The sequence below is a fragment of the Protopterus annectens genome, chromosome 9.part0, assembly GCF_019279795.1.
Source record: "Protopterus annectens isolate FY-2018-M chromosome 9.part0, PAN1.0, whole genome shotgun sequence".
Lineage (NCBI taxonomy): Eukaryota > Metazoa > Chordata > Ceratodontiformes > Protopteridae > Protopterus > Protopterus annectens.
The window spans coordinates 969,254,712-969,276,681 of NC_056743.1; the positions used below are offsets into that span (position 1 = coordinate 969,254,712).

At 43.1% G+C, this 21,970-nt stretch overlaps 1 protein-coding gene across 1 annotated transcript in view; it reads right to left on the reverse strand.

Moving 5' to 3' along the window:
- Positions 1–21,970, reverse strand: part of ANKRD52 (ankyrin repeat domain 52) — a gene marked incomplete in the record, with an annotated part of 2,835,210 nt that overhangs the window by 774,565 nt on the left and 2,038,675 nt on the right.

Genomic DNA, 21,970 nt, shown 5'->3' on the forward strand with positions numbered 1-21,970 from the left:
ATTGTCATTCATGGCAAACTGCCTTCTGTACTACATCATTCTCAGGGTCATTCTCATCTATGAGCCTGCACAAAACATTGGTCTCCAACCTGCCTTCTGTACTACAGTAGGCTACTTTCAATATTGTCCACAGCAGTAACAAGTTCTCCTGAACATTCTTTTGATGTATATTTGTAGGTGGGAGTTGAATTTAAGCTGGTCATCGATGTGGACACCTAGCAGTTTGGCCTCAGATACTAATTCGAGGGATGTACTGTTCTGGCTGGTGGTGGAAAATAAGTTTTTATCTACAGTAGATGTTTTAGAAGGGGTAAATAACAAGTTTAGTTTTTGAAGCATTGGGTGCTAGGTGGTTGGTGGTTGTCTATCATCCACTGTTCAGTGGTAGTAAAAGCATCTTGGGTTAGCTTTATGAGTGTGGGGATAGAGGGGGCAGAAAAGATTACAGTTGAATCATCTGTGTATTGGATAAAATTTGCGTTAGGGACTGAATGGTGGTAATCGTTTATGAAAATATTGAACAGAAGGGGACCCACTATGGAACCCTGTGGAACACCAGTGGGGGTGTGGAGGAAGGAGGAGGTGGCTTTTTTCCATTTAACTGCTTGTTGCCTATTTGAGAGGCAACTGGTGAACCAGTTGAGAGAGGAAGGGGATATGTTTAGAATAGAGAATTTAGCTAAGAGAAGATTGTGAGAAATGGCATCAAAGGCCTTAGAGAGGTCAAGAAGGAGAGTAGATACTATACTGCCAGAGTCACGGGCTTTGTTAATTTCGAGGAAGGAAAAAAGAGCAGTGGTAGTGTTGTGGCCAGGTCTAAATCCATGTTGTGTGGGAGTTAGTAAGTGATTGTCTATAAGATAGGGGAGGATTTGTAGATGGATACACTTCTCAAGAAATTTAGAGATGGGGGATAGGATGGCAATAGGACAGAAATTTGTGATATTGTTATTGTTGCCCCCTTTGTGTAGGGATAAGATGAATGCCTTTTTCCAAAGTTGGGGTACATAGCCTTCTTGGATTGAGCGACTGATTAGTACGCAGATGGAGAAGGCAATGGCTTCGGCCGCTATGTTTAGAAAGTATGAGGGAATGTTATCGCGAGCATTGGAGCATGGTTTCAATTTCTGGAGAAGCCTTTTTATGGTAGGTATGGGTTTTATAGAGAAAGGAGGAGGTTGAGAGGCTGAGGTAATTGAGAGTGAGGGTGAAGGGGAGGACAAGGGAGAGGATGTATAAGTAGAGTGTGTAGTGTTGTTTGAAAAGGATGAGGTTAGTTTGGTAACTGAGTTGATGAAAAAGAGAGTTAAATTGGGTGGCTAGGTCCATGTCTAGTGCATTAGGGTCGGAACAAGGGTTTTCTTTTTTTCCAGGCTTAAGGAGGGTGGAGATACCATTCCAGAATTGTTGTGGATTTGTTTTGTTTCATAGCTATTTTGTAGTAAGGAGAAATAGGTTTTGCGGTCTGCTACAATAAGCTTTTTGACTTTGTTGCAAAGTATTTTGTATTCATGAAGGGTGGAGGGAGTCTTATTTTTTTGGTGGTGTACCCAGGCTTTATCTCTAAGGCGCATGGCAGCTAGTGTGCGTCTTTGGTTAGCCAAGGCGCAGTTTTGCTTTTTATTCTTTTAGTTTTTAGAGGGGCATAGCTGTCTAGGAGGTTTAAGAAAGTAGTACTGAAGTAGGTAACAGCATTTTCTAGGGGTAGAGTTTTTAGTGGGCTTCAGTTTATTAATTTTAGAGATTTAGAAAAGGTGTTGGATTTGAAGTTTTTTTAGGGAGTGAGTAGTGATACAGTTATGAGATAGTTGTATGGGGGAAGGAAGGCGGCGAGCCAAAGTGGGGAGGTGATTGCTGAGGGAATCGGGAAGTGTGCCAGAGTCGGAGAAATAATGAGGGTGAGAAAAGTACAGTTGTGTACACTTACCATAAATGTAGATGTTCCGAGTGTATTCACTGTTGCAGTCATTACATTTGTGTAATCTGCTGGCAGGTTTCCCTCAGTCGGCCGGATTAACAAAGTCTTGGGTCCTGCGTCGGTTGCTGTCCCTTCTTCCATGACGTCAGGTCATCAGGGGTATAAAACATGCAGCCGATGCCATTACATCAGTTTTTCTTGCCCCAGATGTCAGGTGCCCCCAAATGGGGAGCAATATATATATATATATATATATATATATATATATATATATATATATATATATATATATATATATATAGGTGGATAACCAGGACCGCAACAGTGAATACACTCGAACATCTACATTTATGGAAAGTGTACACAACTGTACTATGTTCGTGTTTCACTGCTGCGGTCATTACATTTGGGTAGAATCCCAAAGCTAAAGTTGGGAGGATGGAGTTATACAGCATTAGGAGCAGCTATAAGGCCCTGCAGGACAGCAGTGGCAAAGCCAGCTCTGAATTTGGAGAAGAGGGGTAAATGGTAATGTTTGGTGAATGCATGAACTGAGCTCCAGGTAGCAGCTTCTAGAAGGTCTCTGGTAGGAACCCCACTGAGAAAGGCTGCAGAAGTAAGATGCAGCCCTGGTGGAATGAGATCTGATCCCCTTGGGGATAGGTTTACCATGGTGCATATAGCAGAAACGAATACAATGGCTTATCCATTTGGAAATAGTCTGCTTTGAAATAGCCTTTCCCTCTGCCCCTGCAGCAAATGCCACAAGTAGTTGTTCAAATTTTCTTAGAGATTTTGTCCTACTTAAGTAGGATCTAAGTTGTCTGTGTACATCCAATTAATGCAGAATCTGCTAACCCTTGTTCTGTGGATTGGGAAAGAAAGTTGGCAGATGAACGGTCTGATTAAGAGCCACACTGGATACCACTTTAGGCATGAAGGATGGATTGGTCCAGAGAGCCACCCTGTCCGGATGAAAAATAATGAAAGGCTCCATTGCCATAAGAGCTTGTAACTCTGAAATCCTTCTAGCTGAAGTGATTGCTAAAAGGAAAGCGGTTTTCCAGGAGAGAAATTTTAGGTCTGCAGTAGCAGCTGGCTCAAAAGGAGGGAGAGTGAGTTTTTCCAAAACAAAATTGAGGTCCCAAGCAGGAGTTGGTGCTCTCCTGGGCGGTCTTAAATTTTTGGCCCCTCTGAGATACTGCTTTAGCAGAGGATGAGAGAAGAGGGGAGGTTCTGTGTTGTAATGAGCTGAAATGGCAGAGGCATGGATTTTTATGGAAGAAAAGGATAGGCCCTTTTGAAACATCTCAGTTAAGTATTGCAGAATCTGAGGAATACTGGGCATTGCTATGCTTATTCCTTGTGACTGGTTCCAGGCACAGAATCTTTTCCATTTGTCAGCATAAGATTTTCTAGTACTAGGCCTTCTAGCCTCCAAAATGACATCCATCACAGGTTTGCTGAGGGATGCCAAGGGTGAATCAGTTGATTAGCCACGCTGCAAGATTCAAAGTTTGGAGCGGACTGTGCAGAATTTGGTAGTTCTGCTGAGACAGTAGTAAGGTGTCTGAGGCAGGTGCCACGGAGGAAGGTGTGACACACTGCGCAGGAGCGGGTACCAGTGTTGGGTGGCCAGTCTGGAGCAATCAGAATCATTTTTGGTTTGTCCAGTTTGACTTTTAGTAGAACTTTGGAGAGCAGAGACAGAGGGGGAAAAGCATAGACTGATACGTTTTTCCAGCTGAATGATAGAGCATCCACTTTCCAAGCTTTTTTGTGATGAATTCTTGTGTAGAATTTGTCCAACTGAGACAAAAAGATCTATGTCTGGGCTCCCCCATTTGGGTGTCAACATGTTGAAAACTTGTGGTTCCAGTTTCCATTCGTGTGGGTCCATAATATTTCTGCTTAGTTCGTCTGCCAGAGTATTTAGCTTTCCTGGCAGGAATTGAGCTTGTTGTATTTGATAGGTCAAGGCCGTGTTCCACAATGCCATGGCTAGTCTGCAAAGGGGGTAGGAGTGTGTACCCCCCTGCTTGTTTATGTACCACATAACTGTGGTGTTGTCTGTTTTTATCAGTAGTTGCCCTGGGTGAAGGTAGTCCTTGAAGGCTGTCAGTGCATTCTGTACAGCTAGCATCTCTTTCTGATTGATATGTAGGTGCATTTGATTTGGGCTCCATTTGCCCTGAATGCACTTTCCTGCCAGATGAGCCCCCCAAGCATAGTCTGATGCGTCTGTAGTCAGGGTTTGGGTGGCAGGGGGTGGAGTGAATGGCAGTCCCTTGTTTTGGTGGCAGGCCTCTGCCCATCACAGGAACTCTAGTTGCAGGCATGGTATGATAGGAATCATTGTTTCCAGGCTGTGACAATGTTGACTCCATACACTTTTTAAGTACCACTGAAGTTTCCTCATATGCAGTCTTGCATATGGAATTAGAAGAATGCAGGAGGCCATGAACCCCAAGGCTTGCAGAATTTGCCTTGCAGATAGCAGGGTTTTTGTGGTCACCTGTTTGAAGTAAGTTACCAATTGAATTAGCTTATCTGACGCAAGGTAAGTCATCTGGGCAGTTGTATTCTAGCTTGCACCCAGGAATGTAATTTTTTGAGAGGGTACCAGTTGTGATTTCTTTTCGTTTATGGTGTACCCTGGACAAGTCAGAACCCTTTTCACAAACGCCAGATGCTTTAGAAGAATGTCCTTGTTTTCTGCCTGAATTAGACAATTGTCCAGGTATGGATATATTTGAATTTTTCTTTGCCTGCAAAATGCAATTACTGGTGCCAGGCACTTTGTGAAGACCCTGGGTGCAGTAGATAATTTATTTTTTTTATTTATTTTACATTTGTTAACCGGGCTAGTCTAGCTGGATACATGTCCATTTTCAGTAGAGGCCCGAGGAGAAAAGCTCCAATCAAAACAATCAAACAGACAAAAAATTTATACATGTTAGAAAATAGACACACAAATAGTGATACAAAATATTGCTTAATGTACATGCTGTAATTTAAGCATGGAATTAGTTTCCTTTGGGGTGTACATAGACAAGATAAGGGTGATTAATTTCAATTGTGATTTGAAGTGAGAGGTTGTAGAGTTCTAAATAGAAGAACGTGCTAGGAGGAAGTAAGGCTAGTAGGGTATGAGCTATGAAGTTAGTCCGGTGGGCGACAAGGACATATCCATTGGGATATGAGATATTCTTTTAGGTTGTTTTTGAATTGGGTGCGTGAAGTTGAGAGTCTTAGGTAGTTTGGCAATGAGTTCCATGGTTTCCCAATGGAGTTAGCGTAGAGGGCATCCCCACCTGAGTTCTTAGCTTTAGTGGTAAGGATAAGAGAACTGTTGGCTGATCTAAGACTATTTAGATTAGAGTAAGGGGCCAGTATGCTGGATAGTGATGGAGTTTTATCAGGGTGGTTGACTATTTTGTAGGCCTCGGTGAGTTGATTAAGTTTGAGGAGATTAGGTAGTTCAAGCCAGCCAAGGGTTCTCAAGTTAAGACGATGGTGAGTTCGATAAGGAGAACCTGTTACAAATCTAGCAATATGATTGTAAGCACGAGAGAGCATGTTAAGTTCACGTTTATGGAGGAAAGAGAAGACTGGGGATGCGTAGAGGAGGGGAGAGAGAAGATGGGTGCGGGCTATTGTTAATTTGGTAGAGGGGGTTAAGAAGTTTTTGATTCTGTACATAGATCCTAATTTTTTATTAACGGACTTTATGGTTTGAGTAATGTGCAGGTCAAATCTGAGCTTGTGATCAATGGTTACTCCAAGTAGTTTGGTATTGGTGACAGGGGTTATATACGTCCCATTATTAGATTTAACATGGAAGGTGATTTTGTTAGTGTTTGGAGATTCTTTTTCCTGGGAAGAGGAAGCATTGGGAAAGAATAACAGTAGCTTCGTTTTAGATGGATTGAGTAGGAGTTTCAAGTCATTGAACCATTTTTCAATTTGAGAAAAACATTGTTGAGTAATAGTTTGGAGATTCAAGATTGAGACGCCAGAGCAGATTAGGGTGGAATCGCATATTGTATGCAGGTCGACTTAGGGATGACTGATTTGAGGTTGTTTATGTAGATAGAAAACAGAAGTGGACCGAGTATTGAGCCCTGTGGTACACCTATGGAAATTGGGAGTAGTCTTGATTTACAGTTTTGCCACAGGACGCTTGTTGCCTACCGAGAGATAGGTCTTAAAACCAGCTTAGTGCTGGTGTTTCTAGATGCAAGGCTTCAAGGGTGTTAAGAAGGAGTTGATGATTGACCATATCAAAAGCTTTTGATAGGTCCAAAAGAGGGCAGAAGATATAAGTTTGTTGTTGCGGTTGTTATTGATGGAGTCAACAAAGGAAAGGAGGGCTGTTGTACTGTGGTGTGGACGAAAGCCATGTTGGGAGTTGGACAGGAGATGATTAACAGTTAGGTAGTGAAGTAGTTGCTTGTGGATGCATCTCTCCATGATTTTCGCTATTGGGGATAAGATAGCTATCGGTCTATAATTTGAGATTTCCATGGAGGAACCTCCTTTGTGAAGTGGAATGATATATGAAATCTTCCAGATAGTAGGGATATATGTCTCAGCTATAGTTTTATTGATAAGGATGGATATTGGGTAGTCTATTACATCAGATGCAATTTGCAAGAATTCTGCAGGGAGGTGGTCAGCTGCTAGGGTGGTTGGCCTAAGTTTTTTTAGTAGGGTACGATATAATGAAGAGGATACTGGCTTTAGCTTGAACGGGTTGGTGAGAGCATGCTGTAGAACAGCAGATTGTGAAGTGGAAGTTAGTTGACTGGCTAGATTTAGGACAGTCTCAGTGAAGAAGGAGTTGAAGGAATTGGCTACTTCTTCCTGTCCTTTCTACAAGATTGTCGGGGTTGGGGTGGAGGTTTTCCTGGGTGCTGAAGGTTGTTAAAGCCTGCCCAGAATTTTTTTGGGTTGTTCTGGTGTTTGTGCTGGAGGTGATAGAAGTATTGTTTTTTGTCCTGGGTAACAGCTACTTTGGTGGTGTTTCGTAGTTGTTGAAATTTAATACGGTCTTGGGAGGTTTTTGTGGCCCTCCACTTGTCCCAGGCATGGTTACGTAGTTTAATTTTGTTTTTGGTTTCCTTTGTTAGCCAAGGTGCTATACGAGGTTTGGATCTAATTTGTCTTTGTGGGGCATGTGCATCAAGTATCTTGAGAAATGTATCATTGAAGTGTGAGACACTCATTAATTGGAAGAGTTTTTAGTATGGACCAGTTGCAGGATTTCAGGTCTGCAAGAAATTGTTGTGGGACAAATTTCTTTTTGTTTCTGATTAATCTATAAAGGGGGGGGTTGATAGTTGGGCATTTATGTTTATCGATATAAGTAATTAGGTGGTCACTGGGAAGGGTACCTGTCGTATAGTTATTTGAGTCTTTATTAGTAAGGATCCAGTCAATGATGCTTTCTTTTTGATGAGTTGCCTATTCTAGTTGGAGATAGGATGTTTTGGGAAAAACCATGTAGATTGATAGGTTTTGGAGTTGAGTGGGTGGAACAGAGAGACCAGTCTATATTGACGTCTCCAAGTACCATGGTTTCTTGTGGGTAGCTGGTGGATAGCCAGCTTAAGGTTTGCTCCAGGTTTTCTATGTTGTCTCCTGGTGGGATATAAGTTACAACAAGGTTGATGCTTTTAAGCTAAGCAGATCTGTAGGGCTATAATTTCTAGGTTAGAGATTGTAGGAGGTTGAATTGGGTTCTTAAGGATATTCAGGGTGTTTTTATACATAACAGCTATACCTCCTCCTTTTTTGTACGATCAGCCCTAAAAATGTTATACCCAGGTGGAAGGATCTCTTCATTCTTAGTGGATGGCTTTAGCCATGTTTCAAGTTAGACACATAATTTCAGGGAATGAGTTGCTATAATGGCGTAGGTTATGAACTTTGTTGTTAATGCTTCTTAGGTTCAGATGAAATATTAGTAGAGAGTCAGAAGAATTTGGTAAAATTATTAGAGTGAGAGTCAAGCGTGGTGGTGGGACCAGGGTTAGGATGAATATCACCGCCAATGTTCATACATTTTTATGTAGACTAGTAATCTCTGTAGTTTAAATAGAATTTTGAGGTTGGCTTTGTTATGTGGAGATTTGGGGTAATGGAGTGTAATGTTGACTAATTTGGGGATTCAAATTTGTCCTGGTCTAGAGAAGGTAGTATAGAGAAGGCTTGGTCATTACCTTGGGAGTTAGTGTTACGCTTTAGGAAAGGGATACCTAAGAGAGTCTGATTTTCATATGCTGATAGGAAATAAGTAGTGATGAGAAGTAAGGTTATTAGGGGAATTGTATTGAGAGCATATTTGGCCATGTTGGGGATTGAGAAAGGGTAGTGGGAGAGGGATAGGACTTAGATTGGATTGTTTCAATGGGTATGGGCGGAGAGGTGGGAGGAGTCGTGAGTGGTGACAGGGGAGCTTTGTATTTGCTAAGAAGGAGAGTGGGAGGGACTTTTTGTTCCTATAAGAGTAGAGGTACTGGGGGCGGGTGGGATAAGGGGGCAGGGAGGGGAGCAGAGCGGAGCCCGAGTGAAGCGAGGGCGGAGCGGAGCGGGGCATACACCACTAGGAGAATCCCAGGGTCATAGAGGACACCGCAAAGCTGGGTGAAACTCAGTTCAAATACTGCACTATTTATGTTAAGGTAGGAACCAGATATATAGCCACCTTTATTTTAGTGCTCTTGAATTTTGTACACTTTAGCGCCTAGTACGCTAAGGGCAGTGCAGAGAACTGGTAATGCAAGTAGCCTGCTTTGAAGCGGAGGTATCTTCTGCAAGATTCCCTGATTGGGATATGCAGGTATGCCTCTTTCAAGTCTAGAGTTACCAACTAGGCATCTTTGCCTAGCATAGGTAGTAACTGTTGAAGAGTCAGCATCTTGAATTTTGGAATGTCCAGAAATGTGTTTAGAGTGGATAAGTCCAGAATTGGACACCATGATTTGTCTTTTGTAGGTACCAGGAAAAGTCTTGAATAGAAACCTTATCCCTTTTCCTCTTCAGGCACTGGTTGAATAGCCCCCATGTTCATGAGGGACAGAACTTGTTTCTGGGCCTCTGCCCACTGATTTGGGGGCAGATCTGGCCATCTGTTTAGGACTGGCAACGTTTGGCAGTGAAATCTGTATCCCTGGGATACTATATTTAAAACCCATTTGTCCTGGCTAATAAGTTGCCAGTTTCATGCATGAAGTGCCAGTTTTGCACCCAAAGGGGTGGCTAAGTGCTTGGTGATTGTAGAGGGAAGTCATTGAGACTGTTTACCATAGGGAGGTGCCTTGCTGCTTCCAGATTTGGAGGTGGAGGCAACCCATTGTTTTGTTCTAAAAGTTCCTTGTGACTGAAACTTGGAGCCTTTGGACGGTCTAAATTTGACTTGAGCAGCTCTCGAGGGGACTGGAAAGGACCAGATTTTAGTAGGCCAGTGCCTTCTAAATCCAGGAGGTTGCACTTGTAAGAAACTTTCACAGTTTGCATAGATTTAGCTTTATCTTCCATCTTTTTTTAACACTTCTTCAGCCTTATTACCAAAGAGATGGTCCTGTTGTAAAGGAGCATCCAACAATTTTGCTTTAACATGGTCAGGCAGAGTTTGCTCTTTGAACCAAGCATGCCTTCTTATTCTTAGCACAGATCCAGTTACAGTAGCCCTGCAAGAGGCCTTCAAGGAATCAAAACCACACTGCAAAGTATGTTTTCCAACTCTGTTCAGCTGAATGTAATAAATCTTGCAAATCTTTAATTTTCCACACAGTCAGAAATTAACATAATTTTCAGTTTTAGTAGTCCCATGATATGCTGTTGATATTTAAACATATGAAATTGACAGTTTAAAGCCCTGATTGCCAAGGTTGCAGACGTGTAAACCTTCTTACCCCATCTATCCAGTGCCCTGGAATCTCTATCAGAAGGGCTAAGATGTTCAGTAGTAGAGGCCTTAATGCCCTTGGGACCCTGAAAAATGGATTCAGGGTCAGCAATAGGATTTTTGAAAATGAATTTGTGGGAGTCAGGAACCCTGTACAATCTGTCTGGCTTACAAGGAGCCAGAGGCAGAGAATCAGGAGTCATACTAGATTCTGAAAAAACATCAACAATGTCTAGAACAGGAGGTATGGCCAAAGGCCTATACTGAGGGAGAAGAAGAAAATCCCCACGTCTCTTTTTAGATTCAGAGAAATCCTGATTTTCCCAGTGGAAATGTTCCCTTAAGGTACGTAAAGTTTCCCCAAAAGAAAAACCTTCAGGGGGAGAAGCAGAAGGAATGGAATCTTCTGCATCAGAGTCCTCATAAGTAGGAATAGAAAAATCCTGTTCATTAGAAGAGTCAGAAGAAATAGAATCCTGTTCAGAAGATTCATAGTCAGTGTCTTGCCTAGGCCTCTTAGAAGGAGGTTGGCTACCCCTGATCAGAGTAATTAAATATTCAGCCATTTTGATCATTTGTTTTTTAGGCATAGGGGTCTGAACATGTGACCCAGGAGTAAATTTTTTAGACATAGATTTAGATTTTGGCCTTAGCTTTGAAGATGGCGTCGTTCTAATATACAAATCTGTAGGCCTGAAAACACCCTCAGAAGCCGGTGCCTGCACAGCGGCTATGGACCCATTTAAGGTAGAGACATCCGCGGTTCCAAAATTGAAGCATCTCGTGGCATACCGGACTCCGAATGGGTCTCAGTAGAGGCCTGCAAATCAGAAGTAGTGCGTATCAGGGGCTGCGAAAGCGCCTCACTGAGTACCGGTGACTGGCTTAGGAGAAGCGTTGTCAGTTTTGGACCTCGACGGTCTGTCCGTCTGTTTCTTTGCGGTTTTTAGGTATTCCGGTAGTCGGATTGCTAATCGACATTTCTGGATGATTAAATCTTGAGCCAAAATATTTAGAAGCAAAAATATACAGATGTTTAATAGTGCGTTGATTAAATTTAGCACAAAACCGACAGCAAGGCACATTGTGGTCAGGGCCTAGGCAAGGAATACAGTACAAATGAAAATCCTTATGAGGTATTTGGTTCCCACAAGTAATGCAATTATTAACTTTTTACTGACATCAGTAAGGAGCAAGAAAAAGTTTCCCCAATGGGGTACTTAGCTTTTAGTTGAAGACTTTGGTTCTAAAACTTGAATATGAAAATTTCAGGAGTCGGCTGATGGGCACTTGCGAACTGCTTCTGCTTCGGGCACCGCGTGGCAAGAAAGACTGATGTAATGGCGTCGGCTGCATGTTTTATACCCCTGACGATCTGACGTCATGGAAGAAGGGACAGCAACCGACACAGGACCCAAGACTTTGTTAATCAGGCCGACTGAGGGCAACCTGCCAGCAGATTACCCAAATGTAATGACTGCAACAGTGAAACACGAAGAACATCTAGGACTCAGTCTAGGATACTACCACAAGAGAAATGTTTGGAGGGTCGAGTTCTGGAGATGATGAGCTGACAGAAATTAAACGAGTTAATATTTAGGAAGTTTGGGGGGAACTGAATGGAGGACCGATTAAAGCTCATGTCACCCAGGATTATAGTTTCAATGCTAATGCTGGTGGAAAGCCAGGAACAGATATCTTCGAGTACTGAGCTATTGTCTCCAGGGGGAATGCATAGGGAAGGCTATACATATTTGCTTGCGTCTATTAACTTGATGCAGAGCTAGAATTAAATCAGCATTATTGAATTGGGGAATAGTTTTAGTGTAAGGAGTAACTGATAAGGAGGATGAGTATGAAAGAGCTGCTACTCCATCTTTTTTGTGGGTTTTATCTTTTCGGATGTTAGAGTAGATGGGTGGTGTTATTTCGGAGTCCTTTATATGAGGTTTTAACCAGGTTTCAGAAATAGACAGGATATCTGGTTAATTGTGGAGAAGCCAGGCATGGAGGTTGGGGATTTTCCTAGCTATGCTTTCAGCATTTAGAGAGGTGAATAGGGTTGGTTTGCATGTTGAGCAGGGGGTATGGGGGCCTGGGTTTGGGTGTATGTCGCCAGACAGAAAGATGGTAATTACATGTTTAATTAGGCTGGAAAGGCACTTGGATTGTTTTGTATCTGAGTTGAGTCACAGTAGATTTGTGGAGGTATGGCTGGTTAGTGAGGGAGCAGAATACTTGTAGGGAAAATTAATTTTGTAGGGAAAAAGTAGATAATTATTGATGGGATACAGGTAGGGGGATATTAGGATTGATGAGTATGGGGGTAGTGTGGGAAATGAATTGGTAGTATGAAAGGATGGCGAATGGTTAGAGATGAGGGGCTGGGTGAGAGTAGATATAGGATAAGGTGAGGAGGAGTAGTATTTGAGTGGAGAAGGTAGCAGGTTTTGAAAGCATAGTGAAATTTGAAATACTTTGAGGATCTGTATGAAATTGAGTAGATAGAGGAGTAGGTTGGGTTGAGTACCGCGGGAGAGATGGGGAGGTGAGTAGTGATAGGTAGGGGGTGGGTTGTAAGAGGTTATGTGTTAGTGAAGGAAAGAGTGTATTGGATAGGTATAAAATGGGTGTGGCTTTGTAGGGTATGGAATGGGTGTGGCTTTGTAGGGTATAAGTGTAGAGGTGCTGGGGGCTAGTGGGAAGAGCTGAGGGGAAGGGGTTGCCTACCATGAACAATCAGTGAAAATGTAAACAGGCAGTGTGAATGCAAGCCTGTTCAATAAGGGTGTACTGGGATGCAGCAATGGGCTTTAATTTACAACTATGAGCCAAATATTGGGAGAGATACTTAATTTAGAACTATAAGTACTGTGAGAACTACTGAAGAAAAAAGTCCAACACGAGCTGGTGCTATTGGGGGATATGGGTAAGAATGGAAAGGCTTACACTGCCACCTAGTGGTAAAAATAGTAATTGCTACTGGGATATAATAGCTGAGGAGAGGGGTGGAAGATATAGGGGAATGGAGACCACTGCAGGCTGCTTGCAACGCGCGATGGGGCACTACACTAAGCAGACTTGAGCAAAAACAGTGGAAGCAAGACAGTAGATAATTCACACAAACTTTTAGGTCTTGGCCAGCCACACGTCTGTTTTTAAATATATAGCTTTTTTTTTTTTTTTTTCATTTTGTCAGTAGTTGAAAAGGTTCCAGTTGGCTTGTTTTCAGAGGTGGTGATTCAGGGTGATGAAGTGGAAAGTACCTTGGAAGATGCGAGTGCAACACTTAGCAGGCTGTAAAGGGAGAAAAACATAAGTCTAGATTAGCATTTTTAAATATAGGTATCCACCTTGGATCCCGGAAACTACCGTCCCATAAGTCTGACAAGCCTTATCTGCAAGGCCAAGGAGCGTATTATCATGGAACTTATAAACAAAGACATTGGCAACCTTCAAACACTGGACCCCACCCAGTTTGGGTTTGTGAAGGGCCGATTTTGTCTACTGAACCTGATTGACTTCTTTGAATCAGTCTCCAGAGCCATGGACAAGGGTAAGGTGATCCACACAGCCTATCTAGACCTTGCCAAGGCCTTTGACACCATCCCCCACTCTGGAATCATACATAAACTTACTAAGTTGGGCATTAATCCCTATGTCACCCAATGGGTTGCTAAATGGCTTACTGATAGAACCCACACTGTAAAAGTAGCAGACTCCAAATCCAGCTCCAGACAAGTGACAAGTGGAGTACCTCAGGGTTCAGTCCTGGGGCTCTTGTTTGGCATCTACTTCTCTGAAGTACAGGTCAACACTAAGGGACTCTGGCTAACAAAGTTTGCAGATGACTGCAAACTGGGAGCCATTATTGAATCCCCAAATGATGTGGATACTCTACAAAAGGGCCTTACAGAAACAGATGCTTGGTGCCAGAGCCATGGGCTCAAGCTCAATGCCAAGAAATGTATTGTTATCCCTTTGGGAAAAACATGTATCCATGAATTACTATATAGGTGGCAGTACACTAAACACAGAAAGTGTGACAAGAGACTTAGGGACACAGGTGGACAGTGGTCTCACCTTCGATAACCACATCGCCACAACAGTCAGGAAATCCTTCTATGTGGCACACCTCATCACGAAGGGCTTTTCATCCAGAAAAAAGGAGGTCATTGTCCCACTGTACTCATCCCTCATTAGACCCATTATAGAATACAACGCCCCATTTGGTATGTACCTCTCAAGACATCTGCAACAACTGGAAAGGCCTCAGAAATACCTCACTAAAAGAATCACAGGCCTAAAGCAGATGCCCTACACTGACCGCCTTAAAAAACTCGCATATCGTCTACTCAGAGGCGAACTCTGCTTAACATACAAGGCCATGTCAAACCCAGAGCTGTTGGACATGCTACACTTAAAGAAATCCCAATCCCTCAGAGCTACACGCTCCAGGGATCTAAACCTTGTCATCACAATAAGAGAATAAAGAGGATCAGTGTTGTATTATGCAGAAATGGCTGAGGCATGGATTTTGATGGAGGAGAATGAAAGTTCACTGCTTAGCATCTCAGCTAGGTACTGTAATATTTGTGGTAAATTCAGTATTCCAGGATTCTGACCCCTTTTCTGATTCCAGGCACAAAACCGTTTCCATTTTGCGGAGTAGGCTTTTCTAGTAGAAGGCCTTCTGGCCTCCAAAATGACATCCTGCACCTCCTTGGAGAGTAGGGTCCATTGTGAATTTAAGGAATCTTCCATGCGGCTAGATTGAGTGTTTTCAGCTGACTGTGAAGAGTTTTGAAGTCGGGCTGAGTCAGTAGAAGAGGCATTAGAGGCAGGATCCATGGTGGGGAATGCGTCAGGCTCCTCAGGAGTGGGTACCAGTGTTGTCTTGGCCAGTCTGGAGCAATGAGAATCATCTTTGGTCTGTCTGCTCTGGTTTTTAATAGAACTTTGGGCAGCAGAGGAAGAGGTGGAAAGGCATAAACTGTTATTGTTGTCCAACTGAAAGAGAGTGAGTCCACTTTCCAGGCCTGTGGATGAAAGGTCCTTGAGCAGAATTTTGTCAATTGATTTCTGTGGGAGGCAAAGAGATATATGTCTGGCCTTCCCCACGCTTGAATTATCTTTGTAAAAACTTGAGGATGCAACTTCCATTCGTGTGGCTCTGTCATATTTCTGCTTAGGTTGTCTGCCAGCGTGTTTTCCTCTGTCCTTATCAATAGCTGGCCTGGATGCAGTAGGTCTTTGAAAGCCATAATAGCATTTATTACTGCTAGCATTTCCTTTTGATTGATGTGTAGGTGCTTTTCTTTTTGGGACCATTTGCCCTGAATCCACCGATCTGTCATGTGCGCCCCCCAGGCGTAGTCCTGTTGTGATGACTTGATTTGCTTGAGGCTTGCAGAATGGGAGACCTGTGTTTCTTTGGCATGCTTGAGCCCACCACAGAAATTCCTTTTGAAGACATGGAATCAGTGGTATTATTGTTTCCAAACTGTGGCTGTGTTGAGACCATAGGTTTTTTAGGTACCATTGAAGTTTCCTCATATGCACCTTTGCACATGGGATTAGCAGGATGCAAGATGCCATGAATCCCAGAGCCTGCAGGATTTTCCTTGCAGTCAGCCTGGTGAAAGTTGCCAGTTTTCTGAAGTATTGAGTTAGTTGCCCTTGTTTCTCTGGCGTGAGGTAGGCCATCTGGGTATTTGTATTCAAGCTGTCACCCAGGAAAATTATTGTTTGAGAGGGTATTAGCCTTGATTTCTTTTTGCTGACTGTGTATCCCAGAGAATTCAACAACATTATTACAAACGCCAGATGTTTCAGAAGTATGTGCTTGCTGTCCGCTTGGATCAGGCAGTCGTCCAAATATGGGTATATCTGTATCCCTTGAAGTCTGCAGTAGGCAATTACTGATGCCAGGCATTTCATGAACACTCTGGGCGCAGTAGATAAGCCAAAGGGCAATGCAGAGAATTGATAATGGGTTGAACCTGCAAGAAATCTGAGGTATCTTCTGCAATTTTGTCCGATTGGGACATGCAGGTATGCCTCCTTGAGGTCCAATGTTACCAGCCAAGACTCCTTGCCCAGCATGGGAAGAAGCTGCTGTAATGTGAGCATCTTGAATTTTGGCACGAGTAAAAATGTGTTTAGGATGGATAGGTCCAAAATAGGTCTCCAATCTTTGCCCTTCCTTGGTAACAGGAATAGTCTGGAATAAAAACTTTGACCCTGTTCTTGTACAAGTACCTCTTGAATAGCTTTCATGTCCATGAGATCTGAAATTTGTTTTTGTGCCTCTGCCCTTTGATTGTGTGGCAGGTTTGGCATGCCTCTCATTTTTTGGAAGGGTGTGAAAGTGGAATCTGTAGCCTCTGTCTATATTGTCCAGGATCCATTTGTCTTTTGTGACAATATGCCAATTTTTCAAAAATGCCAGTTTTCCACCTAAAGGTGCTGCCATTTGAGCCTTGCTTGGCATGCAAAGGGGAAAGTCATTGGTTCTGCTTTCTGAATGGCTGTGAACTATCCTCACCACCTCTTTGTGTAGGTGCTTGCCATTGTCTGCCTCTAAACGATCCTTGAGATTGCCCTCTACCTCCTCAGGCGCCTGTATCTACCTCTTTGGGGTCTGTCCGAGGCTGGAAAGGACCAATTTTTTGAAGACCAATTTCTACTGAAACGTGGAGGTTGTACCTGTAGGAAATCTTTCACTGTTAGCATTGATTTTGCCTTTTCCTCCATTTTCTTTAATACCGCCTCAGCTTTAACACCAAACAATGCATCTTTTTGAAGAGGTGCATCTAGTAATTTAGCTTTGACATGATCTGGTAAGGTTTGCTCTTTGAGCCAAGCATGTCTACGTATGACTGATCCTGTAACAGCAGCTCTACATGAGGCCTCTAAAGCATCAAAACCACATTGCAAGGTATGTTTACCCATTTTCTCTGCACTATGTAACAAATCCTGCAACTCCTTCAAGTCTGGTTGTTCAGGTTGTGACATTTTGCTTTTCAACTGTGATAACAGAAACTGTTGGTACTTTAACATATGGAACTGACAGTTTAATGCCCTCATGGTTAAGGTGGCCGAGGTGTATACCTTTTTCCCCCCACCTTTCTAAAGCTCTGGAAGGTAATGGATTTTTAGCAGTGGAGGCCTTAATTCCCTTAGGACCCTGTGAAATAGTTTCTGGGTCAGCCGCATGGCTTTTGTATAGGAATTGGTGTGAATCAGGAACCCGGTAATACCAGTCAGGCTTGACTGGAGCTGGAGGTAAAGAATCTGGGTTAAGAAAGGCCTCCGAATACACATCTAGTATGTCTAAGACAGGAGGTATAGCCATAGGCCTGTGCTAAGGGAGCAAGAGGAAATCCCTAAGCCTTTTCTTGGAGTCTGAGTAATCTTGGCCTTCCCAGTGGAAGTGTTCCCTCAAGGTATGTAAGGTTTCCCCAAAAGAGTAATCCTCAGGGGGAGACAGAGGGGAATGGACTCCTCTACATCAGAATCTAAAAAAGGGGAGTATGAATGTTCCTGGTCTTCAGAATGTTCTGAAGTAATGGAGGCCTGGTCCGAGGAAGGGGATTCTTCCTCCACTCTGGGCCTTTTGTCTAGGGGGGGGGGGGTTGAGAACCCCTGATAAGAGTAATCAAATCCTCAGCCATTTTGAGCATCTGCTTTTTAGGCATGGGGCCTTGAGAGGGGCCCTGTGGAGCTTGTCTTTTAGTATGCATGGCTGCTTTAGACTTAGTGAAAGAATGATGGAAAAAGAAGGCGGTGGCCTGAAGACACCTTGAGAGGTGGCAGGCCTGTCTAAACTCTGAATTTCCCTGCCAAGAGTGGCTTCGGTATCTGTAGTCGGGGTGTGGGCCGAAGAGCCTGCGACCTCAGGCACAGAAGACACCGCCAAATAAGTGTCATCGGTAGTCAGGGGCTGCGCAGTCGCCTCGCTGAGAACCGGAGCACCTGTAGTCGGCTTTAGCGTGGTGTCGGTAGAAGTCGCGGACCTCGTATGTCGGTCCTTATCTTTGCGTCTTTTACTCAAAACTGGAGTCGGAGTATCCGATGACATAATGTAATTAAACTTTTTGCCAAAATAGTGTTGGGCGAACTCCGCCCGACGCTTAATAGTGCGTCTGTTGAATGTAGCACAAAAACGACAGGCCGAGGCGTCGTGGTCTGGGCCTAAGCAAGGAATGCAGAGGGAATGAAAATCCTTATGCGGTAATTTGCTTCCCACATGAAATGCAATTATTAACTTTGTCTGACATCGGTCTGAGGCAAGAAAAGTTTCCCCAACGGGGTACTTGGCTTTCAAGAAGACTTTGGTTGAAAAATATTCGTAATCTCAGGAGCTGGCCGACCGGCACTTGCGAACTGCTTCTGCTTCGGGCACCGCGCGGCAAGAAAGACTGAAGAAAATGGCGTCGGCTGGTTCTTTTATACCCCTGTCGCATTGACGTCAGGGAAGAGGCGACGACATCCGACACCGGACCTAGACTTTGGAATTCGGCCGACCGAGGACCCGCCTGACTGCAGGAAAACCCATCTGTTATGACTGCAGCTGTATGCACGATGAACATCAGTCTTGAGTAAAAACCTTGTCCTTTTTCCTGTTTTGGTAATGGCTGAATGGCCCCCATATCCATGAGGGACGTAACCTGTTTCTGTGCCTCTGCCCATTGATTTTTGGGCAGATCTGGCTAACCATTTGCCATTGGCAGAGTGTGGCAATGGAATCTGTATCCCTGTGATACTATGTTTAGTACCCACTTGTCCTGGGTTATTAACAGCCAATTTTGAGCAAAAAGTGCTAATTTTCCTCCTAAGGGTGCTGCCAAAAGATAAGTGCTTGGTGTAGGCAGAGGGAAGTCATTGGGACTGTTTTCTGTAGGTTTGCGGTTTATCTCCTGCAGATTTGGAGGTAGAAGCACCCCCATTGCTTTGACATGTATGAATCTTGCGCCTGGTATCTGGAACCCTTAGGGTGTCTGGATTTGCCCCTTTGAGCTCTGTCTGACACAGGAAAGGACCAATTCTTTGTAGGCCAGTGTCTACTGAATCTTGGTGGCTGCACTTGTAAGAAATCTGTAACAGTTTGCATAGACTTAACTTTGTCTTCCATTTTCTTTAAAACCTCTTCTGCCTTAATACCAAACAGAGTATCATGCTGTAAAGGTGCATCTAGCAATTTAGCTTTAACATGATCAGGCAAATTTTGTTCCTTTAGCCAGGCATGCCTCCTAATCACAGATCCAGTAAATGCGGCCCTGCAGGAGGCCTCTAAGGAGTCAAAACCACATTGCAAAATATGCTTTCCAACCTGTTCAGCTGCATGCAATAATTCCTGCAATACTTTATTTTCTTCACATTCTGAAAACAACATCATTTTCCGTTTCAGCAAACCCATAACATGTTGTTGATACCTAAGCATATGAAATTGACAGTTTAAGGCTCTGATTGCCAAGGTTGCAGAGGTATAAACCTTTTTTCCCCATCTGTCCAGTGCCCTTGAATGTCTGTCAGAGGGGATAGGATTTTTTTCTGTTGAGGCCTTAACTCCCTTTGGACCCTGTGAAATAGTTTCAGGATCAGCAGAAGGGTTTCTAAATAAAAATGTATGTGAGTCAGGGACCCTGTAATATCTGTCAGGCTTACTGGGAGCCGGAGGTAAGGAGTCAGGGGTCAAGCTTGACTCCTAAAACACATCATCCACAATGTCTAAAACAGGGGGAATGGCTAAAGGCCTGTGCTGAGGAAGAAGGAAATCCCTGAGCCTCTTTTTTGATTCCGAGAAATCTTGACTCTCCCAGTGAAAATGCTCCCTCAAAGTACGCAAGGTTTCCCCAAATGAATAATCCTCAGGAGGAGAAGCAGATGGTATAGACTCCTCTGCATTAGAATCCTCATAGGGAGGTATGGAGAATTCCTGATCAGAAGAGGAATCAGAAGAAATAGAAACTTGATATGAAGATTCATAATCAGTGCCTTGCCTAGGTCTCTTATCTGGAGGGGGATGGGTACCCCTGATCAAGGTAATAAGGTCTTCAGCCATTCTGATCATGTTTTTAGGCATAGCGGCCTGTGCACGTGGCTCATGCGTCGTTTTTTTAGTTTTAGAAGTTGCTTTTGTCTTTGGTTTTGCAGCTGTCGTCGGTTTGATATACAAATGTTGAGGTCTGAGCACACCCTCAGAAGCCGGTGCTTGCTCAGCGGCTCCGGACCCATCCGAGGGAGATACATCCGTCGGTCCAATACCTTGAGTATCTTGCGGCATGCTGGACTCCACATGGGTGTCTGTAGAGGCCTGCGACTCGAAGGTAGCGGGTATCAGGGGCTGCGAAAGCTCCTCACTGAGTACTGGCGACTGGCTTAGGAGAAGCTTCGTCGGTTTTGGATCTCGACTGCCTTTCTCTGTCCTTTTCTTTGTGTTTTTTATGTACTCCGGTAGTCTGATTGCTATCCGACGACATTTCTGGGTAGTTAAATCTGTTTCCAAAACACTTTGAGGCAAAAAATATACCGACACTTAATAGTGTGTTGGTTAAATCTAACACAAAACCGACAGCCAGGCACGTTGTGATCAGGGCCTAGGCAAGGAATACAGTATAAATGGAAATCCTTATGAGGTATTTGCTTCCCACAAGTAATACAATTATTAACTTTTTCTGACATCGGTATGGAGCAAGAAAAAAGTTTCCCCAATGGGGTACTTAGCTTTAGTGAAGACTTCGGTTCTGAAACTCAAATTCGAATATTTCGGTAGTCGGCCAACTGGCACTTGCGAAATGCTTCTGCTTCGGGCACCGCACAGCAAGAAAGACTAAAGAAAATGGCGTTGGCTGCATGTTTTATACCCCTGACGACCTGACATCATGGAAGAGGAGACAGCAACCGATGTAGGACCCAAGACTTTGGAATTCAGGCCGACTGAGGGCAACCTGCCAGCAGATTACCCAAATGTAATGACTGCAACAGTGAAACACGAAGAACATCAGGAATTATTTAGAAAGGCTGATAAAGATCAAAGTACTGACGAATAAGGGGAATCTCACAGAACAACGAGGAGCAACTGTAAAGTGCTAAAAGGAAAATAATTACTTGGACAATTGTTTGAGTTTAAAAGGCTGCTGTTAACAACTATGATTCAATAACAGCTGAAAATCTTTTAGCAGAATGTCTTAGCCAACAAACAGTAAAAAAAAAAACCTTGTTGCTAAACTTAAGAAACCGATGACTAGAAATGAGAGATTTGAGAGGCATTAAGAGATATTTTTGGAATTTTATGAAAATCTGTATAAAGCAGAGGAACGTAGAAACCAAGAAAATACACATATGGAAACATTTATAGAAGACAATTATACTAAGTTTAGAGGACAGGAAGCTCAACAACTAATTGTTAAGATAGGAAGAGAAGAGACAAAAATGGTGATGTATAATCAACCAACAGGGAAGTCCAAGAACAGAAGACATTCTTGTGGAAAGGTTGGTAGTTAGAAGGTAACAAACAGATAAAGATCTGGAAGGCTTGGTTTAAAAGTACTTTTAAAAAGGAAAACCACTAACATTTTGGAAGATGATTGTGGTGGCTGTATTACCCAAACAGGGTAAAGATCATTCAAATCCAGCTTCATATACACCAAATTTCAATTGTAACCACGATTACAATGTGCTTATATCTATATTAGGTAAGAAAATGACAAATGTGTTGTCAAAATTACCACGTGATCAATGTAGCTTTGAGGAGGGGAAGCAAAAATATGAAAACACTGACGACTCACAGAGAAGAAGAATATAAGAAAATACTGCCATTATTAGTTGGTCTTGATGCAGAAAAATCACTCAGAGTCAGCGGGTTTTTAAGAGTACACCAATGGGAGCATTTGAATTCCATGACAGAATAATAGTGTTAATTAAGAGAATAAATGATGAGTTGGAGGGAAGATTTATGGTAGGAAGGTTTCCTTCTAACAAGATGCATTTGAACAGAGGAACCAGGTGGTAGTAAGGGGTCCTCTCTTACCTTTATTTACTTCAAATTTAGAGTCATATAGAAAAGGGAAAGGGACTCTCAGATTCAAGGATTAAATTGGCACAGTTATCAAGAAAAGTTAGCCTTACTTGCAGAT